Genomic DNA, 15,546 nt, shown 5'->3' with positions numbered 1-15,546 from the left:
CCCCCAAATGCCATAGTTACTAATCCTTTGGCCACATCAATCTTCGTTTGAGCCGTTTTCATGAATGGCCTTCCAAGGAGGATGGGCAATGAAGGGGCATGGTCTGATTCATCCATTTCGAGAACATAGAAATCCGCTGGGAAGATTAAATGATCAACCTGCACTAAAACGTCTTCCAAAACTCCCTTTGGATAAGCGTTAGATCTATCGGCCAATTGTATGATTACACCATCATTTTTCAATGCTCCTAAGTTCATAGATGCATAAATGGAATATGGCATAACATTTATAGAAGCACCTAAATCAAGCATGGCAGATTTGAAACGGGTATTACCAATGACACACGGAATTGTAAAACTTCCCGGATCTTTGCATTTGGGGGGTAGTTTATGTTGCAAGATGGCAGAGACATTCTCACTTACATGTACCACCTCTTTCTCCCGGACACGTTTCTTTGTTGTACAAAGCTTCTTTAAACACTTGGCATACTTCGGGATTTGCTTTATGGCATCAAGGAGGGGAATGTTGACTTGCACCTTTCTAAACGTCTCTAAAACATCTTTTTCCTCCTCTTCGTTCTTTGATTGCAAAAATCTGCTAGGAAAGGGGACATTCAAAGGAAAAACATTAGTAGGAATTGAATTTAACACATTCTTACCCTTATTGGACAGATTTGAAGGTTTAGGGGCCATGGACACTTGCGGCATAGGCGTGTCCACCTTTGCCGTGGGTGGGCATGCTTCCTCCTCTTCAAATTGAAGTTTTTCATCCTCTTTATGACCTGTTTTTGATGAAGAACATGCCCCAATCTCTTTTCCACTTCTTAAGAGTATGGCTTTTGCACTTTCAAAGCCTCCCTTCGGGTTTGGAATGGTAGAACTAGGAAGCCTTCCTTGGTCTCTAATCTGCCCAACAACGTCGGCAATCTGCCCCATTTCTTTCTCTAGTTGGTCCACTCTTTTGTTTTGATTTTCCTGCCCATTAGTCAAAGTGGTTAGTAACTTAACAAGTGTATCATTATCCAAAGCATTACCTGAATTATTTGGGGCCGATTGTGGTTGGACTTGAGGGGGTGCGTATGGGTTGTTGTAGAAGCCCGGGGGTTGTTGCCTAAAGCCTCCTTGTGGTTGGGCTTGTTGTGGCTCTCTCCATTTGAAGTTTGGATGGTCCCTCCACCCCGGATTATACGTGTTGGAGTATGGATCATGTCTTGGCTGATTTTGGCTTTGAAACCCAATGGCATTAGCACTCTCCCATCCACCATTCTCGATGAGTTGAGGACACTTTTCGGAAGCATGTCCTTGGATAGAACATACGCCACACACCATGGGTCCTTGAATCTTCATTCCCTCAGCCATCTGTGAAATAATAGAAGTAAGATTAGCTAACTGAGATTGAATATTGGATGCGGAACTTACCTCATGCACTTGTTGCCGTGGGGGTCCTCTTTGGCCTACACCTTCGTATTGTTGAGCGTTCAATGCTCTATTAGCAATCAAGATTTTTGCAGCCATGGGCGTTTTGTCTACCAATGCTCCACCCGCCGAGACATCGAGCATTTGACGTTCTAGTGGTAGGAGCCCTTTGTAGAAGTATTGCAAAAGCAATTCCTCCTTCATCTGATGCTGTGGACAAGAAGCAACAAGTGATTTAAATCATTCATAATATGTAGGAAAAGACTCACCTTCATCTTGTTGAATTCCACTTATTTTTTTACGAAGAAGAATGATGCGAGAAGTTGGGAAAAACTTCTCTAGAAACGCCCTCTTCATACTCTCCCAAGATGTAACTGTACCGGGAGCCAACTCGTATAACCAATCCTTGGCTTTGTCCATTAAAGAGAATGGAAAAGCCTTCATCTTTAAAATACTTCCGTCAACGGTAACCGGAGTCATACTTGAGCACACCACTTCAAATTCTTTCAAATGTTTGTTCGAATCCTCCATGGACAGCCCATGGAACTTTGGAATGTGGTGGAGCAAACTTGACTTTAACTCGAACTCTTCGGTTTTACCTTGAGCAGCCATGGGATATTGGATACACAATGGTGCGGCATTATCCAAACCCGAGGCGGCAAGCTCCTTGAGCGTACGGTTGTCCATGGCTATACCTTGCTCTTCTCCACCCACTTGTGCCGTGGCCTTCTCTTCAACCTCAACTTCTTGCTCTTCTAATTCAGGCTCGGGACTAGGAGGATTAGACTCTTGCAATTTCTTTTTCCTTCTCAAAGTCCTCTCAAAATCACCGTCAAAGTCGGAGATATGCTCACGAACAGGTTGTGAGCTACGGGTCATAAACTAGTACCTAAAAACAAAGAAAACAAAACAAATCAGCAACTTAAACAGAAACTTAAACAAAATACAATAATTCGAAAGAAAACAATCCAAGAGATTAGCAAAGTTGCTAATCCCCGGCAACGGCGCCAAAATTTGATGCGTAAAATAACTAAACACACAAATTAAACCCTCTTTTTATCAATTGTAGTAAAGTATGTAAGTAGGGATCGTTCTAGGCCGGGGATTAGGAGGGATTGCTAAATCACTTGGAAACTGACTTGAAAACGTGAAAACAAAGTTTAAAACACTAACTAGACTCAAAAAATGCAAAACTATACTTTAAAACACTAAAACAAACCAAAAGACTCAAAACAGCCCCTAAACACTCAAAACTACCTTAAAAACACAATCTGGGCAATTTTGGGACTCTCACACAAACTTGGACAAATTTTGGTTTTCTAATGAACTAAAACACTTAAAAACATAATCTAAGACAAGTTCTAATTAATATGACTCAAAGAAATAAGATGGGGTTGATTTTTGACGAAAATAATTAAATTAAGACAAGAACAAAGTAAACAAATTCTTAGACAAATTTGGGTGAATCAAAACACTCTAACACACAACCAAAACAGAAATTAAACACTTTGAAACAATAAAGTAAAAGGGGGATTTTGGTTTTAATGAATTTGAAAACAAAACAAACTTTGTAAAACAAAACAGATTGTAAGTGAATTTGAATGAAACTTATGGATGGAAGATTAGCTAGGAGGTTCTTCTCCACATATGTCACACTTGCATACAAAGCGATTTCCAGTTGCTTTTCGATAAGCTATGAATACTCAACGCCCCAAATTAACCGTGAATTGCACTAATTAACCCTCAGTTTTTTCCACAAGTTATTAGGTTGGATGATTGCATACGACAACCCAAAACATTCCCTACAAGTTCCCTACATGAATTGCATAATAGAGATACAAGCAAGAATCATTAAGTTCTATGAAAAACATAAGCATTGACGAGGCACTCGTTACTATGATTTGCATGAAACTTATGCCAAGAGTTTACTTAACGTGATTGTGACTAGCAACCTTCACTACTTGTGAATATAAGTTTATAACGATTAGGTGAAACTCCCTTATATTCTAGCGTCAAATTCATGCATGAAAATTAAGCGTGCACTCTTAACCAACATACACAAATTAGTTTTTATATGAACGGATAAGTAAATTGAATTCACAACTTATGAATCACAACTGGATGTAATCAAATCATATTGCAAGTATGAACATAGTTTCGAATCACCCCCTAACTAAGAGGGGTTTAGTTCCTCATACTCACAAAGCAAAGATACATAAAATTAGACATTAAAATCAAAGGAAAGAAAACATCTAAAATGCTCCAACTTGGTAGCAAGTGCATCCAAGATTCCTCCTTTCCCTTGCTTGCGGCAGATTGGGTTATGGACAGATTTTGGGTAGTTTTATGATGTAGAATGGATGGGGAATGGTATGGAAGGGTTTAGGGTGAGTGTGGAGGAGTGTTTGATGGTTGGAGGGTGGTGGAGAACTAGGCAAAGAGGGTGGAAGAAGGTGGAGTGGCTGTTATGTTTTCTAGGCACTAGAATGGTGTTTTTGGGGTGTTTTGCTTCCTAGGGTGTGTATGGACGAATTTTTGTGATAAAATGATGAATATGGGGGATTGTCCTTTGGCCAAGGGGTGTAAACATGTATTTATAGGCCCAAAAAACCTTAGAAAATCAGGTTAGGTTAAGGATGAAATGCATGGCAATTTGTGTGTGTGGTGTGCAATGGTCCAAGGGTGAAAATGAAGTAATGATGCAAAGTGTGAAGGGTAAAATGGAGTGGTGTTGTAGCTAGGGAGCATGAATGATTGTGTACATTGCATAGAGATGGAAAGGGAGGTGAAATGTGTCAACAAATGGGTCAAAGGTGCAACAACATATGTTGCACATGGCATTGGATTCCAAATGTGAATGATGGAGCATCAATTGGTGCATGTAATGGATGTAAATGTTGTCTAAAATCTAATGAGTGAATGGAACAAGAGGTATCAAGCAATTGAGTGTAATAATTAAATGAATTGAAGCATGAAATTAGAAATTATGTAGGGGACAAGAGTGATCAAGCATGGCATGGAATCCAAAGGGAATTCTATGTGGTTTGCATGGCAAGGAATGCAAGTTGGGGTGACAGATTTTTGGGCTGTTTTCTTCATCTTTTGGACCATAATTCTTCATATTCTTGGCCTTTTTAGTTCTCAAATTCGTCCATCCACTTTGGCCCAAATATGTGACATGCATTCCAAGCTCTATTTTGCTCCAAAATGCTCCAAAATGCATCTTCTTGCATACTTTGTCCATAAAATCTGAAAACACACGAAAATGACTTTAAACATGAAAATAACTAAGGAAACACGACATAAATGCACAAGAACAAGCCAACTAAGTCGCATAAATATGCTCCTATCAATTTTGTTGGGTACCATGAATTGATTTTGCTTCACACTATCTTGATCAAGATAGTGTGAAGATTTTGAGAATTTGTAGTTGTCCTCCATTGATGAAGCTTTTGTTGGTGAAGCTTTTGTGGTGAAGCTTTGTTGGGTACCATGAATTGATTTTGCTTCACACTATCTTGATCAAGATATTGTGAATATTTTGAGAATTTGTAGTTGTCCTCCATTGATGAAGCTTTTGTTGGTGAAGTTTTTGTGGTGAAGCTTTGTTGAATTTCCCAATTTCCTTTTTTTTTTTTGGGAAAATTAGAAATTTGAAAATATGGGAGAGACAACATAGACAAATTTTGCTTCTACACTGTTGAGCAAGAGATTGTGATGCAAGCCACACCTTGTAATAGTCGAAGGTTTGGATGAACCATATAAATTGAATTTACTTCGAACAGTCTTGATCAATAGTGTGTGAAGCTTTCTACGAGTTGTAATGGCCCTTCATTGATGAATCTTTTGTTGGCACCATAAATTGGTTTTGCTTCACACTGTCTTGATCAATAGTGTGTGAAGCTTTTGAGAATTGTGGTTGCCCTCTATTGATGAAGCTCTTGTTGGCACCATAAATTGATTTTGCTTCACATTGTCTTGATCAAGAGTATGTGAAGCTTTTGAGAATTGTGGTTGCCCTCCTTTGATGACGTTCTTGTTAGCACCATAAATTGGTTTTGCTTCACACTGTCTTGATCAAGAGTATGAAGCTTTTGAGAATTATGGTTGCCCTCCATTGATGAAGCTCTTGTTGGCACCATAAATTGGTTTTACTTCACACTGGTGCCAACAAAAGCTTCATCAAAGGAGTTCAACCACAATTCTCAAAAGCTTCACACACTCTTGATCATGACAGTGTGAAGCAAAACCAATTTATGGTGCCAACAAGAGCTTCATCAATGGAGGGCAACCACAATTCTCAAAAGCTTCACACACTCATGATCAAGACAATGTGAAGCAAAACCAATTTATGGTGCCAACAACATCTTCATCAAAGGAGTTCAACCACAATTCTCAAAAGCTTCACACACTCTTGATCAAGACAGTGTGAAGCAAAACCAATTTATGGTTCCAATAAGAGCTTCATCAATGGAGGGCAACCACAATTCTCAAAAGCTTCACACACTCTTGATCAAGATAGTGTGAAGCAAAACCAATTTATGGTGCCAACAAAAGCTTCATCAATGGAGGGCAACTACAATTCTCAAACATTCGAGGCAAATTCAAGACTGTTCGAAGCAAATTCAATTTATATGGTTCATCCAAACCTTCGACTAATACAAGGCGTGGCTTGTATCACAATCTCTTGCTCAACAGTGTGGAAGCAAAATTTGTACATGTTGTCTCTTCCACATTTTCAAATTTCTAGTTCCCAAAAAAAAAAAGGAAATTCAACAAAGCTTTATCAATGGAGGACAACTACAAATTCTCAAAAACTTCACACTATCTTGATCTAGATAGTGTGAAGTAAAATCAGTTCATAGTACCCAACAAAAGCTTCAACTCCAAAGCTTCACCTACAAAAGCTTCACCCATAAAAGCTTCACCAACAAAAGCTTCACCAACAAAAGCTTCACCCACAAAAGTTTCACCCACCACAAAAGCTTCACCTACAAAAGCTTCATCCATAATAGCTTCACTTACAAAAACTTCACCCACAAAAACTTCACCCACTAAAAAAGCTTCACCCACAATAGCTTCACCTACAAAAGCTTCACCCATAAAAGAAGCTTCACCAACAAAAGCTTCACCCATAAAAGCTTCACCCACCACAAAAGCTTCACCTACAAAAGCTTCACCCATAAAAGCTTCACCAACAAAAGCTTCACCCACAAAAGCTTCCGCCACAAAAGCTTCCCCCACCACAAAAGCTTCACCTACGAAAGCTTCACACTATCTTGATCAAGATAGTGTGAAGCAAAATCAATTCATGGTATCCAACAAAGCTTCAACCTTAAAGTTTCACCTACAAAGCTTCACCTATAAAGCTTAATATATATATATATATATATATATATATTCGGAAATTCGAAAAATCAAAAATTCATAAATTCATAAATTCGAAAATTCGAAAATTCAAAAAAAAAAAAATGCCTAGGCATCCTCTTTTTTGGGCCTAACAACTTTCATAACAAATATATATGAAGGAGGAGCTTTGGGCTACCACTTAGAAAGGAAAATGATGAAGTTTTGTTACTTTGGAAACTTGGTTACTAGCAAGACACCTCCTTCGTCAACTCCCTCGACTGGAGACTTAGGGGACTCCTACCATATGCTACTGCACCTTGATACTCGGAAGTCTCACGACCACCAGTGACTTGGATTATTTTCAAGTCTCCACCGAGAAGTTTTCCTCACTCGGGAAATTAAGGGAGCACTACCTCAACCTACATGCTTCATCACAAAGCTTCAACATATAAGATTCAACAAAAGGAAAAATTCAAAGAACTTAGTGAAGAAGGCCTTGGTGTATTTAACACAATACGTTGAAATGAAGCAAAGCTTGTTTATTGATATCTCTGATAAGTTACAAATATGTACATATACATGAATAAAAATAAACAAACAAGAGGGAGCCTTCACAAAGGTTGCTCAGGAGAAGTCTCAGCAAGTCGGCAGAGCCCCAGAAAGAGGAGGCGCCAGAAGGTGATTATTCGGAGCCTCAGTACTAGGCAGAACCCCAGAAGGAAGAGGCACCGAAGGTTGATCATTTGGAGCTTCATTACACAGTACAGCCCCAGAAGAAGAAGAAGGCAATAAATGCCTTTGGAACAAACCCATAAACCTCTGATGATCAAGTAAAATCTAACCATCAGATTCTTGCAACTGGTCGAGCTTCCTCTTCATGTTTGTAGCATAATCATGTGCGAGTCTGTGCAATTGTTTATTCTAATGCTTGAGCCCTCTGATCTCCTGTTTGAGACTTATCACTTCAGCCGCCAATGATTCAACTTGGCGGGTTCGAGCAAATAGGCGTTGGGCCATATTAGACACAGAACCTGCACACTGAACACTGAGAGCCAGAGAATCCTTAACAACCAACTCATCAGACCGTTTGGAAAGTAGTCTGTTATCTTTGAGAGTGAGAAGGTTCCTGGCCACCACCACAGTAGTCATATCATTCTTCATCACAGAGTCCCTAACGGTAAGAGGACCAGTAGGGGAAAAAAAGGATGGGCGCCATATGTTGTCTTGAGAAGGCATGGTTGCCTCTTCACCAAAGTTCAAGTCAAAACGACGGTCGGATGGGCCAGACATTCTCAGAAATGATGAAGGAGAAATGAGGTGCAATAAATCTCTAAAGTAAGGGGAAAATTCCTACAAGCAATAACTCTCTAAATGTACTTCTTGCACATAATTGGTGCCCTTATAAAAGAAAGGGCAACAGGGTCGTTGGTTCAAAAATCAAAGAGGCACCACTCTCCGAATTCTGAAAAGGCACCACTTTCCATACGCAATATCAGCTCATCGGGTACCATAGATAAATTTTGCTAAACATCTCTGAGAAAGTTTAGACACATAAATTTTGAAGGTCCAGCTACCCTACTATTACCCACAAGGGTAAAGGAACATCACCACTGCTTGATAACTAGAAAGTCCCAATGTGTGTCAACCTCCATGCTCCGTGGCAAGGCAGACTGGCAAAAATACCCAACCTTTACTCATATTCGAGAAAACACTCCCAACAAGATTGCTTGTCAAAAATCGAAGAGGCACCGCCCTGCGAATCTCGAGAGCCAAACTCCCAACATGATTACTTTCTCAAAAATCGAAGAGACACTGCTCTCCGAATCTCAAGAGTCAGACTCCCAACATAATTGCTTTCTCAAAAATAGAAGAGGCACCGCTCTCCGAATCTTGAGAGCCAAACTCCCAAAAGTATTACGTGCTCAAAAATCGAAGAGGCACCGCCCTACGAATGTCGAAAGCCAGACTCCTAACAGGATTATTTTCTCAAAAATCGAAGAGACACTGCTCTCCGAATCTCAAGAGTCAGACTCCCAACATGATTGCTTTCTCAAAAATCAAAGAGTCACCGTTCTCTGAATCTCGAAAGCCAGATCCCTGACAGGATTTCTTGTTCGAAAACCGAAGAAGCACCGCTCTCCAAACTTCGAGAGCCAGATTTCCTTGGATAAAGCTTGTCTGCAATCTTCACACGAAACATCAGCTTTCCAGATACCACAGATCACTTTTTCAAAGTGCTCTGACAAAGTTAAAACATATGAAGCTTGCAGCTCCCACTACATTGTTATGACCAAGATGGGTAAAGGAATAACACTACTACTTGTTGTTAGGGAGACTCCTATATATGTCGACCTTCATCCTCCACAGCCAAGCAGACCTACAAATAAAAAAAATGCTCAACATTTCTTCACATCCGAGTGGGCACTCTCAACAGTCTCTCGAAATACTTAGCTTCTTTTCCTCCTGATAATACCTTTGCAAACAAGCCACACCAGAGCAAGAGTATCTCATATCATCAGGGTTAAAAGCAAGAGTATCCCATATCATGCTTTTTCCCTGTCTTTTCCTTTGGCCTTGTTCTTACCTGCAAGACAAGGAGAAAGAGAGCAATCAGTCAGCACTTGGAATGAAGCTTCCAGTCATGAACTGACTGCCTGGAACCCCTTGCCTGATTACTTACCTGGCATTGCTCTCGAGTACTCATCTTCAACATCTTATGCTTCTAGAGAATATACCACATTTGCTTGAATAACAGATAGGGCAAGTGAGAATGATACAAGGAAGCATGTGGAGACAAGCGTAACAGAACACGTGCTGATACATCCACTACTTTATCAACAGCAAAAGTATCCCATATCATCAGGGTTAAACGTACTCTAGATTTGATGGACTTGTTTTGACCCTCAAATTCTTGACTCGGCCTTATACTCTGAAGGAAACCAGAAAACCCTCCAGCCTAGTTCAAGAATAAGCCTGTGGAAAGTTACTTCTTCAAAAGCAAAAGTATCTCATATCATCTCTTCTCCATTTGCTTCTTATTATCCTTGTTGCTGTTTACGACACAAAGAGAATGAGAACAATTAACCGGAAGCCGAAATCGAACCTCCAATCCAGGTTGCTTGCTTGGAAGTCTGATTGCTTACCTTGTCTTTTACCTCTTTCGGCAAATCTCCTAACTCGGTGACTTAGGGGACTCCTACTATAGGGTTTGTATCGCACTTGACCAAGCCCGAAACTACAAGTAAGCTTCAAGTGAAATTGATACATTACCTTGTGCATCTTCATCGGTTAAAGATACCACCCTGGATGGAGGAAAAGTACTTCAAGAGAAGATGCCACATCTACATATAAGACAGATAAGGCAAGTGAAAATGATACCACACTTCGGTACTTAGAAGTTTCGTGATTACTCAATACCTTGGATCTTGCAAGTCCCCAACCGAGGAGCTTCCCTCATTCGGGAACTTAGGGGAGCACTGTTTGTACCATACTTGACCAATCCCGAAACTACTGAGTACCGGTCAACGTTACACCGTCAAGGACCCAGAAGAGTTTCCCTCCAACCAGAAGGCCAATCACAACGTGACATGTGTCGACATCAGAAGGCAATCACAACACGACACGTGTCAATGTCAGAATGAAACTAGAAACTTTGTTCTATAAATAGAGATCATTCTCTCACAATATTTGCTAATGTCATTTGTACTAAATCATTCACTTGTACTCACTAAAGGAAACCTTGAACCTATGTACTTGTGTAAACCCTTCATAATTAATGAGAACTCCTCTACTCCGTGGACGTAGCCAATTTGGGTGAACCATGTACATCTTGTGTTTGCTTCCCTGTCCTTATCCATTTACATACTGATCCACACTAGTGACCGAAGCAATCTAGCGAAGGTCACAAACTTAACACTTTCTGTTGTACCAAAGTCCTCACTGATTTTGTGCATCAATATTTGGCGCCATCTGTAGGAAACGACACAAAAAATCATGTCGGTTCTCGTTCATTTTTTCATCCTACCACCATGAATCTGCAAAATCCAAGAAACCAAACACCCACATAATGGCAGAGGAGGACCCGGATAGTTAGGGGAAATTAGGACCGAGATCTGCAAATGCACCGAGATAGAACCTCTCTCTTTTGTCTCTCTCTCTCCCCTCTCAACCCGCTAGGCACTCCAAAGCAGAGGCAGCAATGAGCCAGCTCATGGTTTTCCTCTAAAAAAGCTTCCATCTTTCCGACTTCGAGAAGCTCAAAATCTCACTGGAATTTAAACCCCCACAGAAAACCAAGTCATGGGTTGCTGTGAATGCAAAGTTTCAGAGAAACAACCACCAGAGAAAATCCATACCCAGTAACTAGCTCACAACAGCCAGAATCTGAATCCCACCTCAGGATCCGACCTGGAAACCGGGGAAGGCCAGGAGAAGATAGATCGAAAACATCGTCATCAACTAGTAGAATCAAGTGAAGAACAAAACCCAGTTTTCCTTTTGGATGCTCTGTACTGCTCGAATGAGCATTTAGTGGATGAGCAAGTGAGCCAGTGGATTATTTCCCAAAAGAGGAATTAGTAGAAGACAGCTTTAACAACAACGTTTATTCGTTTAACCCAATAAAAGCTCCAATCTTAGTCGAACAAGACTTACTCTGGGATAATGAGGAGCTAATCTATTTGTTATCCAAAGAATCGGAACAAAATAAGCTCCAAAAACCCCTCCAAATTAGCCCATCTCTGGCCGGAGCTCGTGAAAGGCGGTGGATTAGATGCTGAGAGTTGCTTCCACCTACTCTTTCTCCGCCCTCACGGCGGTGCTCGCGGGGGATTACTTCGACAAATTCTTGTCCAGCCTCCAACTTCAGGTTGAGAAGCTATGGATAACCCAGCTCGCTGCCATGGCTTGTATCTCTCTTGCTGCCAAAGTTGAGGAGACCCAAGTTCCCCTTTTGCTGGATTTCCAAGTGGAAGATAGCAAGTATGTGTTTGAAGCAAGAACAATCAAACGAATGGAGATTTTGGTGCTCTCAACTCTCCAATGGAAGATGAATCATGTCACTCTGAATTCATTCATCGATTAAATCACCTGAAGACATAGTCTGAAAAACCATCTCTGCTGGGAAGTCCTCAAAAGATGTGAGCTCATCCTTCTGAGTCTAATTTCAGGTATCCAAATCTTGTTCTTCTCTCATTAATTCGGTTCGTATTGCCCGGATTGTGTACGAGAGCTTTAAACTCGGGTTGCCCAACGTGCGGTGGTTCGTGATAAGGGACGACGACACGGTGTCTTTCAGTGATAACCAAGTTTCAGTGCTGGCGAGGTACGACCACGACCTTACATACCACTTGGCGAGGATGTGGCCGGAGAGAGTGGAGAAGGTGGTGATTGCCAACTCTGGGGTTAACATGAGGAAAGGAGATCACGAGGCGCTTTTGAAGAGGGCAAAGTTGGAAAAGATTGAAGAACTCTTGTTGCCTTCCACGGCAGCTCAGCTTAACAAGTTACTCAGCATCGCCATGGCTCGACGGCTCGACATCATTCCCAACTTTTTAAGCGACATAATACAGCAGCAGAAGCAGAATCCACTTGCAACAACACAGACCAAGCCCAAATCTCCAAAGCATTTAAATCAGTCTCCGGTTTCAACTTCTCCTGGCTCTAAAATTCGAACCGACCCAACTGCTCCAACCCAACCATCACTCAAATCAACCTCCCCTCCAAAAACCTAAGCGGAATAATCTTATGGAAGTACCTCAGAAACTTGTCGAATTTGCAGGACCTCGATCTCTCACCAAGCTCAACCTCTTGACGACGTCGTTTACCGAGGGGTTCAAGGCCAACGAAATCAAATCCATCACAACGGCGTGTCTGCACATGCATGACAGCAAAATTGAGACAAAATGATTACCTGCAATGATGATCTTACTTTAAGGATTTGGAGATTATAAAAAATTACGCCTAAAGGATTGCATCAGACAGGGATGGGGAACATGGGTGGGCAAAGAAATGAGCTGGGATCGCAGCAGAAAATGAGGACAGAGAGAAAGCAAAAGGAAAAGAGAAAAAGAAAAAGAAAAAGTGGTGCAGTCATAGAGGGGTCATGTGCTTACAAAGAAAAAAAGCAAAAGCACTGACAGAAGCAATGCTATTGGCAGATTTAGATCAAAATCCACTGCACCTACGCAGAAAAAAGAAAAAGAAAGTGAAAAGAGAAAGCAAAAGGGAGGCACATGGGGACACTGGAAAAGCAAGGAATAAACACCCCATCAGAATGATGTAATTTATTTTTCTTATCTTTCGGAGACATCTGTATAACCCCATCACAGGGTAATAAAAAAAAAACGGCTAAGCCCAAAATAAATGGGCTAGAATGTTATGTAGAGGGCGAAGGCCCATAAACCCAAAATAGCTCCAACCAGGTGATCAAAAGTACGCCCAGTACTCCACAATTATTCGGCAACCTGCCACTATTACCACCAACCAGGTGATCAAAAGTACGCCCAATACTCCACAATTATTCGGCAACCTGCTGCTATTACCACCAACCAGGTGATCAAAAGTACACCCAGTACTCCAAAATTATTCGGCAACCTGCCGCTATTAACACCAATCAAGTGATCAAAAGTACGTCCAATACTCCCAAATTATACATAAGCATTAGTCATGTCAATCATACATAAACATTCATAAGCATTACTCATATCAATCATACATAAACATTCATGAGCATCACTCATGTCAACATTCATGAGCATCACTCATGTCAACATCCATGAGCATCACTCATATCAATCAACATAAACATTCATGAGCATCACTCATGTCAATCAGCTTAAAAAGCTTCATTTACAGAGCTCTAGCTTCAAAAGCTTCATTTACAGAGCTCTAGCTTCAAAAGCTTGATTTACAAAAGCTCTAGCTTCAAAAGCTTCATTTACAGAGCTCTAGCTTCAAAAGCTTCATTTACAGAGCTCTAACTTCAAAGCTTCACTTGCAAAGCTTCACCTACAAAGCTTCAGTGCAGGGTATGCAAATACCACCTCCAAACAACCGCCACTTCGGCCCATACATGGATTCAGTTTGAAGTCTCCAGCCAACAGACTCTATTGACCGAAGACTTGGGGGACTACATTATGTACCATATATTGGGCCTCATGAAAAATACTTGGGGGGACTTAGCCCGTTATTTATGTATTAAGGAGCGAGCCCTTATTCTATAAAAGAGACTCTCTCACTTTTATTAGAGAACACCCATTATTCATGTACTGAGGAGCGAGCCCTTTTTTTTATAAAAGGGACTCCCTCACCATCATTAGAAAGCATCGCCGCCTACTGAGCAACCGCCTTGCTGCGAGCATCACTCCTAACTCATTATTTTTGTACTGAGGAGCGAGCCCTTATTTTATAAAAGGGACTCCCTCACTTTCATTAGAGAGCATCGCCGCCAGCTGAGCAACAGCCTCGCCACGAGCATCACTCTTAGCCCATCACTTATGTATTGAGGAGCGAGCCCTTATTCTATAAAAGGGCTCCCTCACCTTTAACGCCACAAGCCGAGCCAACCAAGGCAACATAAGCCACAAACAGAGCAGCCTCGCAACATGTGCTACTTCTAGTTAAGCATCATTTCAGATTGAGCACCGCCTCATATCGAGTATCAGTCCTAGACGACATCTAGTTACTTCGGCCCACACATGGACTGAATTTCAAGTCTCTAGCCAAAAGACTCTTTTGACTGAAGACTTAGGGGACTACTGTTTATACCATACTTAGGGCCTCCATATTTAGATCTCGTACAAATACTCGGGGACTTGAATGTGATTATATAATAAAGGAATGGGCAAATATATAATAAGTGATGAGCCCTTATTCTATAAAAGAACTCTTCATCCTCACAATTAGGGGAGGCCATTTCTTAGGCCATGGGAAGAGTTCTCTCACCCTCAGAATCTCTCTCCCTCACTCCCCTTACTTCTCAGAGAAATACAATATCAGTGTGGACGTAGCCCAAACCTTGGGGTGAACCAAGGTCGTCGGAGAACCGGAATCCAGCACCAGCTCTGGTGACAGACAGAGTAATGAACACCGCCATTTTTTGTCTCTTTCTGAGGAACAATGTAATGCCTAGTTGAGGAGGTTGTTGAGTTTGTGTTTATTACCATGATAATGTTGCAATGGACGATAGAGATTGAAATAGCAAAGAAGCTCGTTGTGAAATAAACAACGATAAGTTGAGGTTTTCTTAAGTTGTGTTTGAATGGAGTTTGGAGATTTGAAACGGATTTTGCAGATTTTGTAGATTCTGCAGATTCATGGTGGAGGTGAAAAAATGAAAGAGAACCGACATAGCTTTTCGTGTCGATTCCCACAGACGGCACCAAATGTTGATGCACAAACCGGAGGTCTTGGAACAACGTAAATCCGACCGTGAATCTGCAAGAAATGTAAATGACATAAGATGTATCGTGGTTTACCCCAATGTTTTGGCTACGTCCACACTGATATTGTATTTCTCTGTTTGTGAGGAAGAGAGATGGAGAGAGCTTCTGAGAGTCAGACCTTTGAGAGGATGAGGGGTTAGGCCTAAGAATTGGCCTATCTAATTGTGAGGGTGATGAGTTCTTTTATAGAATAAGAGCTCCTCACTTATTACATATTTGCCCCTTCCTTTATCATATAATTACATTTAAGTCTCCCGAGTATTTATACGAGATCTAAATACGGAGGCCCTAAGTATGGTACAAACAAGTTTAAAATAATTTTAAATCCCCTAAAATCA

At 41.0% G+C, this 15,546-nt stretch overlaps 1 pseudogene; it reads left to right on the top strand.

Moving 5' to 3' along the window:
• Positions 1 to 10,830: 10,830 nt before the first annotated feature.
• On the top strand, positions 10,831 to 12,496 carry LOC139193013 (cyclin-D3-1-like; annotated as a pseudogene).
• The last annotated feature ends 3,050 nt before the right edge of the window (positions 12,497 to 15,546 follow it).

The sequence above is a fragment of the Malus domestica genome, chromosome 16 (genome assembly GCF_042453785.1).
Source record: "Malus domestica chromosome 16, GDT2T_hap1".
Classification (NCBI taxonomy): domain Eukaryota; kingdom Viridiplantae; phylum Streptophyta; class Magnoliopsida; order Rosales; family Rosaceae; genus Malus; species Malus domestica.
The sequence above is the reverse complement of the archived record's forward strand: the minus strand, read 5'-3'. Positions and strand labels throughout refer to the sequence as shown.